Source organism: Ochotona princeps, chromosome 32 (genome assembly GCF_030435755.1).
Source record: "Ochotona princeps isolate mOchPri1 chromosome 32, mOchPri1.hap1, whole genome shotgun sequence".
Classification (NCBI taxonomy): Eukaryota; Metazoa; Chordata; class Mammalia; order Lagomorpha; family Ochotonidae; genus Ochotona; species Ochotona princeps.
The window spans coordinates 5,121,682-5,129,502 of NC_080863.1; positions in this window are offsets into that span (position 1 = coordinate 5,121,682).

The window sequence follows — 7,821 nt, forward strand, 5'->3', positions numbered from 1 at the left end:
TGCCATTCAAAGACGTAACAAGATCTACAAGACTCACTGCCAAGCAGGCTCACTCACGTGGGCCAACAGCTGCACCCATAGTGCCTCCAAATCTGGCACATACAAGACACCTACTAAAAATGTGCGGAGTTAGGAAATGGAGACTCTGTGTTCCTGAGTCTGGGGCCTCTCTTGGTTTGCCCATAACCTCTTGGTAATGGGCATCAGGCATCAAGGCCACCTCCTTCTTGCAGAGGGGCCTGGGTGGGGAAGCTGCCTGTGGCTTCTTGCTGGGCGGCCTGTGTATGATTTAGTGTTGGGTGTGCAGCAGCGCCTCCTATATCTTGGACCTGGTAGTGCAGTAGGGACCCAAGCAGCTGTCACTGGGGGATACAGCCATTAGCACAGCTGCCGTGCTAGCCACCAGCCTGCTGTGTGCCTGAGCTGATGGCCTTTGTGTGGGCCGCCTTGAACTGGACATGGAACTGGTACTGGAGGAGGATGGGACGGCCACAGCAGAGGGTCTGGGTGAAGCTGGCTGGCCACTTCCAGAGTAGCTGCCAGATCCTAGGCGCCAAGGAGTGGACATTGAGCTAGTCTTCAATGGCTGATTGGTGATGGCTCAAGAGTCAGCTGTGGAAAGGCCCCCAGTGGTGTGTCGTTGCTCATTTCCTGGCAGTGTGAGGCAGAAACACAGCTTCAGCAAGCATCGAGTGCCTGCTACACTGCTGTCTTCCCCCAGCGTGCTGCTGGATGCTCAGTGATTCACAAGACACAGATCGCTGTACATGCCTAGGTACACAAGCACACAGGTTTCCCTAAGAAACCCCAGTCTTTCCATTGATAGAATTGTATAAACAAGAATGCCTGGGGAGCACCTTACAAGCACAAACATTCAATACTTAGGGTTTAGATTCACACAGCATCATATGAACCGAGATTCACAAACGTGACAGTCCCGAAACAGAACATTGGCAAACATCAGACACCCAGTTCGCACAGCAACTCTGGGTCCAAAAATGGGAATATGCTGCTCTGTACACTTAAAATAGGTGCATTTCATTGTGTGTGAATAATAAATCAATAGAAAACATGCATCAATAATTTCTAGGAAAGATAATTGGGGCAAGTAAAAAGGCCAATGATAAGTGGGGAAATAAATGGCTCTATGGGCTATATTCTCCCTGCTTGACGCTGGGGTCGCTGTGTTCTGTCCATCGTCTCATTTATAACTTCTTCTGAAAGTCAAGGCTCTGCACTTGACACGTGATTTCCCCTTAAAGGTGATCTAAGACACCAAACCAATGTTGAAAACTTCAAAATCTATATGCTAGGTCAGGCATGCGGCCTCAAAATTAGGATACCTACATCCGCATTGGTGTGTCTGGGTTTAAGCCCCGTCTCTGGCCTTGACTTCTGACTAACAGAATGGTGGTGGCTTGAGTACCTGGTTCCCTGACACCCTTTTCAAACAAAATGAAACAAAATACATTTTTTAAAAGTAGCTTTTTTTCTTTAAGGTTCTCACACCTAAAGAGAACATAAATTATGTAATTCTCAAAGATAGCAAGGTCACACTGACATGAACCCAGTTTTAAAAAACAAACCAAAAAATTAAAAAGCTGTAGTGTGGATCACTGAGTACGAGGTAGGCTTGCCACGGAAGGTGCTATAACTCCTGAGCCACCTTCAGCAGAGGCCAGAAATTAGGCATAAATCCAGCTGGGACTCTAAGTACTAGGACTGCAGCTCATCCCAGTTGGAAGAAGTAAACAGAACTGGGCACTTTAGCGGAGAGTTTAAAATGTCAGCCAAATTCCTTAGGCGGAACTGTTGAGCTGCTGAACAACAGAAATATCCAGTCTTTGCAGAACTGCCTGCAATGCTCCGTGCTGGCCAGAGTGTGGAGGCAACTGCACAGACAGCAGGTTCCTGTATTATCCCAGGCACACGCAGCGTCACTCCATCTTTAAATCCCCTTCTAAGGCAATTCTGTTAGTGCTTTGATACTGTGCATTCACTCCCAAAAACCCAAATATGTAGGTTTAAATTAAAACTTTAGATCTTTATATCTCTCCATGACCATGAGCAATATATTATATATAGTGCTGATTGAGATCAACTGTACACTGCTCATCCCTACCATGTTTATACATTGGCTTTCCTTTGAATGATGTAATTAGTGCCTCCTCTCTGTATATCTGACTTTACAATACAAATAAATAAATATTCTTTTAAAAAATGAGGGGAAAGTGGATTTCAGCCCAATACCTTGCCAGGCTGTGGCGTCTGGGGTCTGGTTAGGCAGCCTTGCTCACAGTCTCACACAAAGGCCAGTCCATGCAAACTGCAACTAAGTCAGAACAGGACCAGCATCCGCAGAGCCAGTGTTCACAGAGGAATTGGTCATGTTTGTCTCAGCCAGCCTCGCCTCCTGCGTCCTGAGACCAGCACCCACACGAAGCAGGTGGTGACAAACAGGGACCCAGTGTTTTGAGAGAGAGAACATCACAAGGAGAATAAAGGTCTCCAGGAAACCAAGTGAGGGCAGACTGCTTCAGGACGCTTCCTGTGGCCCCTTAATTATTTTTATTAGAAAGGCAGCTTTAGGAGAGGAGATACAGAAAGATCTCCCATCTGCTGGTTCACTCCCCAAACGGCCACAACAGCTGGAGCTGAGCTGATCTGAAGCCAAGAGCCTGGAGCTTCTTCTGGGCCTCCCATGTGGGTGCAGGTCCCAAGCCTTTGGGCTGTCCTTGACTGCTTTCCCAGGCCACAAGCAGGGAGCTGGATGGGAAATGGAGCAGCTGGGACACGAACTGGCATCCTTATGGGATCTCAGCAAATAAAAGTAAGGATTTAACCGCTAGGTTGTCACGCCGGGCGTGAGGCATCATTTCTATCCTGTTGAATAGAGAACGTGTTTGGCTCGGCTGAGACATGACTCCTGAATGGAAGACACAGCCAACCAGCAGGCTGAGCAGCTCTTGCACCCACACAACACATCTCTCTCTTTCGCTCTCACTCGCTCTCTCTCTCTCTTGAATGCCCAGGAGATTTTTACAGGAAACAGCCTCCACATAGGAGTTCATAGTCTCCTGCCCACTCTGCCTGCCTAATTATAATCCTGTCTTCTCTCTTAAACCTCCAAAAAGCTTACAGAATTAGGGTGTTAATTAACCTAGGTTGTTCAGATAAAATCACACTTAGTATGATATGCATAACTTCACTGCAGCTGGGAAAAAAGAGAATTCAAACTTAATTGCAAGATGAAGGAGCGTTAGGGAGTTGGAGTGAGTAGATTGATTGAATACCAGGTACCTGTTGTACTGACTGTGTAACGTTCTTCTCCGTTGTTCTGGGAGAAAACAAGTTCAGGATTCAGCCCCTCCATCGCCCATAAGGAAGGCAGCACCAGGCCTCACCTACAGCCGCTGCTATAGGCATTGTTCTAGCTCTCATCACCGGCGCAGCGAATTGGAGCAGGCCTCAGAGATGAAAAGCCCGAGCTGACCTATAAAATAACAAGTATCCTCTCTGAAAATCAATTGATGACAAGGAAGTGACTCATTTAGACTTAGGTCAGGAAGACGCCAAATAGAACCCGTGTGGCGACTTTTTGATTCTATTGTTGTATTTAGGACAAACAGGTGCTTTTCATTCCTTTGGAATACATTTTCAGTTTGCATAAGTTATAATGTTTCCGGTGTTTAGTTCCAAGGTGATTAAGTCAACTTCAGCCCATTAGAGCACATTTTTATTAGGAAAGAAAAATTATTAACATTTTTAGCAAAAAGTTTTTAGACAAAAAAATTGATGATGACACCACATGGAATGTCTACTTTTGTGATATCACTAATTTCACTAATATCCTACATCTATCTAGCAAGATAATAACCAGTCAGGGTGTCCCCCCAAGGAGCCAGTGTCAGGAGGGCTCACGTTCCTTTCAAGCTTTTTGGCTGAATTGCTCACAAAGGCTCATTCCCATTACATTTTAAAGTAAAAATGGAAATAGAAGAGAAAAGCTCTTAAAATGTTCTTTTCCCATACTTAATTAAAATGTAGCTATTGGGGCCCCACACCAGGAAATTCTGATTCATTAAATTCAGGAAGAATTCATACTGAGCTCCGTAGATAATTCTAATAACGTGGATTTTCCCTGAGACCAAACTTTGAGAAACACTAGTTTAAACTCATACGCTTCAACATGTAGGGACTCTTAGCAGTCACTCTGTGACGTCAAGTTGACTCGTCTCAGGAATGATTAATCAGTCCCCTCCAAGTTTTAACATTTCCTGAGAACGACTACAATCCATTATCAGACCTTCCGTTAATGTAATTGCTACGGTATCTTCAATACCTACTCCCTCCTTGCCAACCCCATTCCAGCTCCCCTCAATTAGTCACTGTGCTGCAACCATCACTCCGTTTATTTATTTTAAGAACCTGATCCCAGGCCAACTGGCTCTGCAGTGCAACTAGGGGCAGTTGGGTGGTCTATGGAAAGAACAAAAAAGCAAACGCAAGTAAAAATGCTTTAAAATTAGCAGTTTTTAAATTGGTATCTTAGAAGCCTGAATATGCACAGATATTTTCTGAGGATTACTGGCGCATGCATTATACTCTGAGATCACCAGGTCCTTCATTTCTTCGTTTTTCTTTCAATGTAATTTTATATTTGATGATGCTCACATAGCTGAGAAGGACGCAAGCCCGTGCAGATCACCAATTAGGGCGGGAAGGGTCAAGGAACGGGGAAAGTGGATGAGACTATTGTTTTTATTTATTTATTTTTTCATTCCTAGATCCAGAGGAGGGAGGAGAGGAAAAGCGAGGGTTGCTCCCAGTGTCCTAACTGCACCAGGGATACAGGACGGCCACTCCTGTCATCCTAGGGTCCCCAGTGTGAGGCCTGTTCCAAGGGCACTGCCTAAGTGGTTTCAATAGTTGTGAGATGTTGCTGGCTTCATTGCTCCAAGGTTGAGGAAATCCTTCCAAGGTCCCTTAGCTGAAGAGTCCACCACAGAGGCTCCACTTGAGCAGAGACTTGCTGTCCAAGCTCGGCTGGGAGAGTTGTCCGAGTTGTTCTGCCATCCTAGGTACTCAATGTCCTCTGCAGGCCTCCGTGATCTGTCATGTCCACCACGTGCAACTGGGCATGCCGTCCACTGCCCAGACTCCAGCAACCGAGGACTCCAGCCCTGTTCTGACACGTGCACTTCGCAGTCAGATCAAAGACCCTAGGATTTTTCCCATCGTTGGAGCTATTTACTTTTATTGGAAAGTCAGACATACAGAGGTTAGAAACAGAGAGGAAGATCTTCCATCTGCTCATTCACTCCCCAAGTGGCCGCAACAGCCGGAGCTGAGCCAATTCGAAGCCAGGAGTCCAGGAGCCTCAGGGTCCCCCACACGGATGCAGGGTCCAAAGGCCATCCTGGTCTGCTTTCTCAGACAAGCAGGGAGCTGGATGGGAAGCAAAGCTGCTGGGATTAGAACTGGTGCCCATATGGGATACCGGTTTGTTCAAGATGAGGACTTTAGCCACTGGGCTACTGCGCAGGGCCCATAAAGTTGCATTTTAAAGAACATGGAAAAATAAAAACGACTTTATTGCTGTAAAGAGGGGAGGGGACTGGTTTTCTATTACTTTAACCGTGACTCATTGTCATGTGTCCTAGACAGACTTCTAGATATGAGACTTCATTTCCAGGTCAAGATTATAGGACGGAATTACTAAGTTATGCAACATCTCAGAAACTGAAATAGGAGATGCATTTTCTGCACTGAAGAGGTCCAGGAGTTCCTGAGGGTCTTGGGGGCTTCAGTTATTTCCTTGTTGAATATTTGCCACGAGTAAGACAATGTGTTATGCTACAAAATGATTCCAAAACATAAGTTGCCTTCAAAGTAGGTTCGGTGGTGATATTTTTTGAGCTTGGATTGATTTTCGGAACATCTAAAAGTTCTCTGGAAGCAACTGAGTCGCAAAATATTCCAAAAATTTGAATAATCATGTTTTAAATTGCAAGAAATGCCTAGAACAATGGTATTGGCTTTCTTCTTCAGCAGTTCTGAATGCTGCTGTTGGAATAGTTCCTGTAATCACTCATGTCTTAGTTGTCACTTTTTTACACACTGTTCCTGTTCTTTAGAGCTGCTTTTACCAGTCACTTTCAGAAAAGAGAAAAACCAACACAGCTATATTTTTACAAATGACATTTTTCAGGGTAAGAAAAATGTACCAAAGCAAAATTTACTTTAAAAATAAATCATAAAACTGATTTTCTGGACTGCTCGAAGGGATAAATATATTTATCCGTATTGAACATCACACAATAGGAATATATAATGCAATATCACACAGTGCCCATAAATATCACAGTTTTAAAAACAAAGGAGAAATGTTTTGCTTGTTGACTCAAAACATTTAGAATAGATTTTAAAATACACATAGATAGGCTGGTGGAATGCTACTTTCACTGTAACAGAGAATCGTATTGACAAAATTATTAATGGCCATTAGATAATTAAAGCTTTACTGATGTCTAAAAAAAAAACTGGCTAGTTCCAAATTTTGACACAATTTTCAAGATTTCTTCCACTTTCTTAAAAAAAAAAAAAAAGATTCTGCCCACGAGAATGTAAAAAGAAACACAAGAATCAAGTGTCAAATCTGAGAATGTTTACTTAGCATCTACAACATTGCAATAATTCACTAAGTTTGAACGGCCAACTTGAAGTTGTCTACGCCTTTGACTTAAATTGACTGGGTTTTTTAAATTATGAAAATCAACTGAACGTAATTTCTTCTTTGCTCATCCGTTATATTCATAAGCTGCTGCATTGGTAGCTCTAAAAACATATGTCTCAGGAAGGCACATGTAAACATGAAGAAAGGCTTCAGCAAGACCTCGCCAGAACAGCCCTCACAAGCCACCACACTGAGCTGCGCGTGGCAGGCTCCCTTCCTCCCACCCCCACCACTGCTCAAAGACACATTTGGAACATAGAAGCCTGTCCCTGCAGCCCCTTATAATGAGAACTGTCCACAATACCGTATATATACACATAAAAGATACATAGGCTAGGAAGTGGAGCAGCCGGGACACGAACTGGCGCCCACATGGAACACCGGCACTCCAGGCAGGTCAAGCCTTTGCATTGGCCAAGGCCTCAGGTGTGCCTGTGGGGTTGAGGGACGCTTCCCGCCCCAGGCCAAAAGATAAAATCAGGTGAAAACAGTTTGCCCCACTATTCTACTGAAAACCATGCCTGAAAAGAGATGTCTGCATGTTTTATTATCGAGAATGCCATTTTTCACTTTGAATTAAAATCTAGTGTTTATGCCCAGAGAACACAGCAGCGCCACACGTAGGAGATGTCCCCAATTCTGCACAACAAAGTGATGCACAGGACAGGTGGATAAACGTTTGCATTCTCTGGCACTGCATGGCACCCAAGAACTGTGCATGCAACGAGTATCCTCCAACCACCAACTAAGGCTTGCCTGTGGCAGCACATTTCCTTTCCAAGTCCTTCCTTTTGATTCAACATGTGAGTGAACTGAGTCCTCACGAGAGGGAGAAAGAACAGAAACGACGCACACCTGTGGCAGCTCTCACTTTCCAAAGCACTTAGGGCTCTCCAAGCCTGGGGCGTTGATGCTGCAAAAGTTGGAGGATGCTGCCCCCTGCGGGCCGATCCGGAGCACTGCAGGAGGTCACGGAATCCATGAGATTTCCAAAGGCAATGAGAGGTGGCCTGTAACCCACTGTTCCTATTTTTCCTGAGAATTTGCCCTATTACTTAAAAAGTTTTTTTTATTAGAATAGGAGG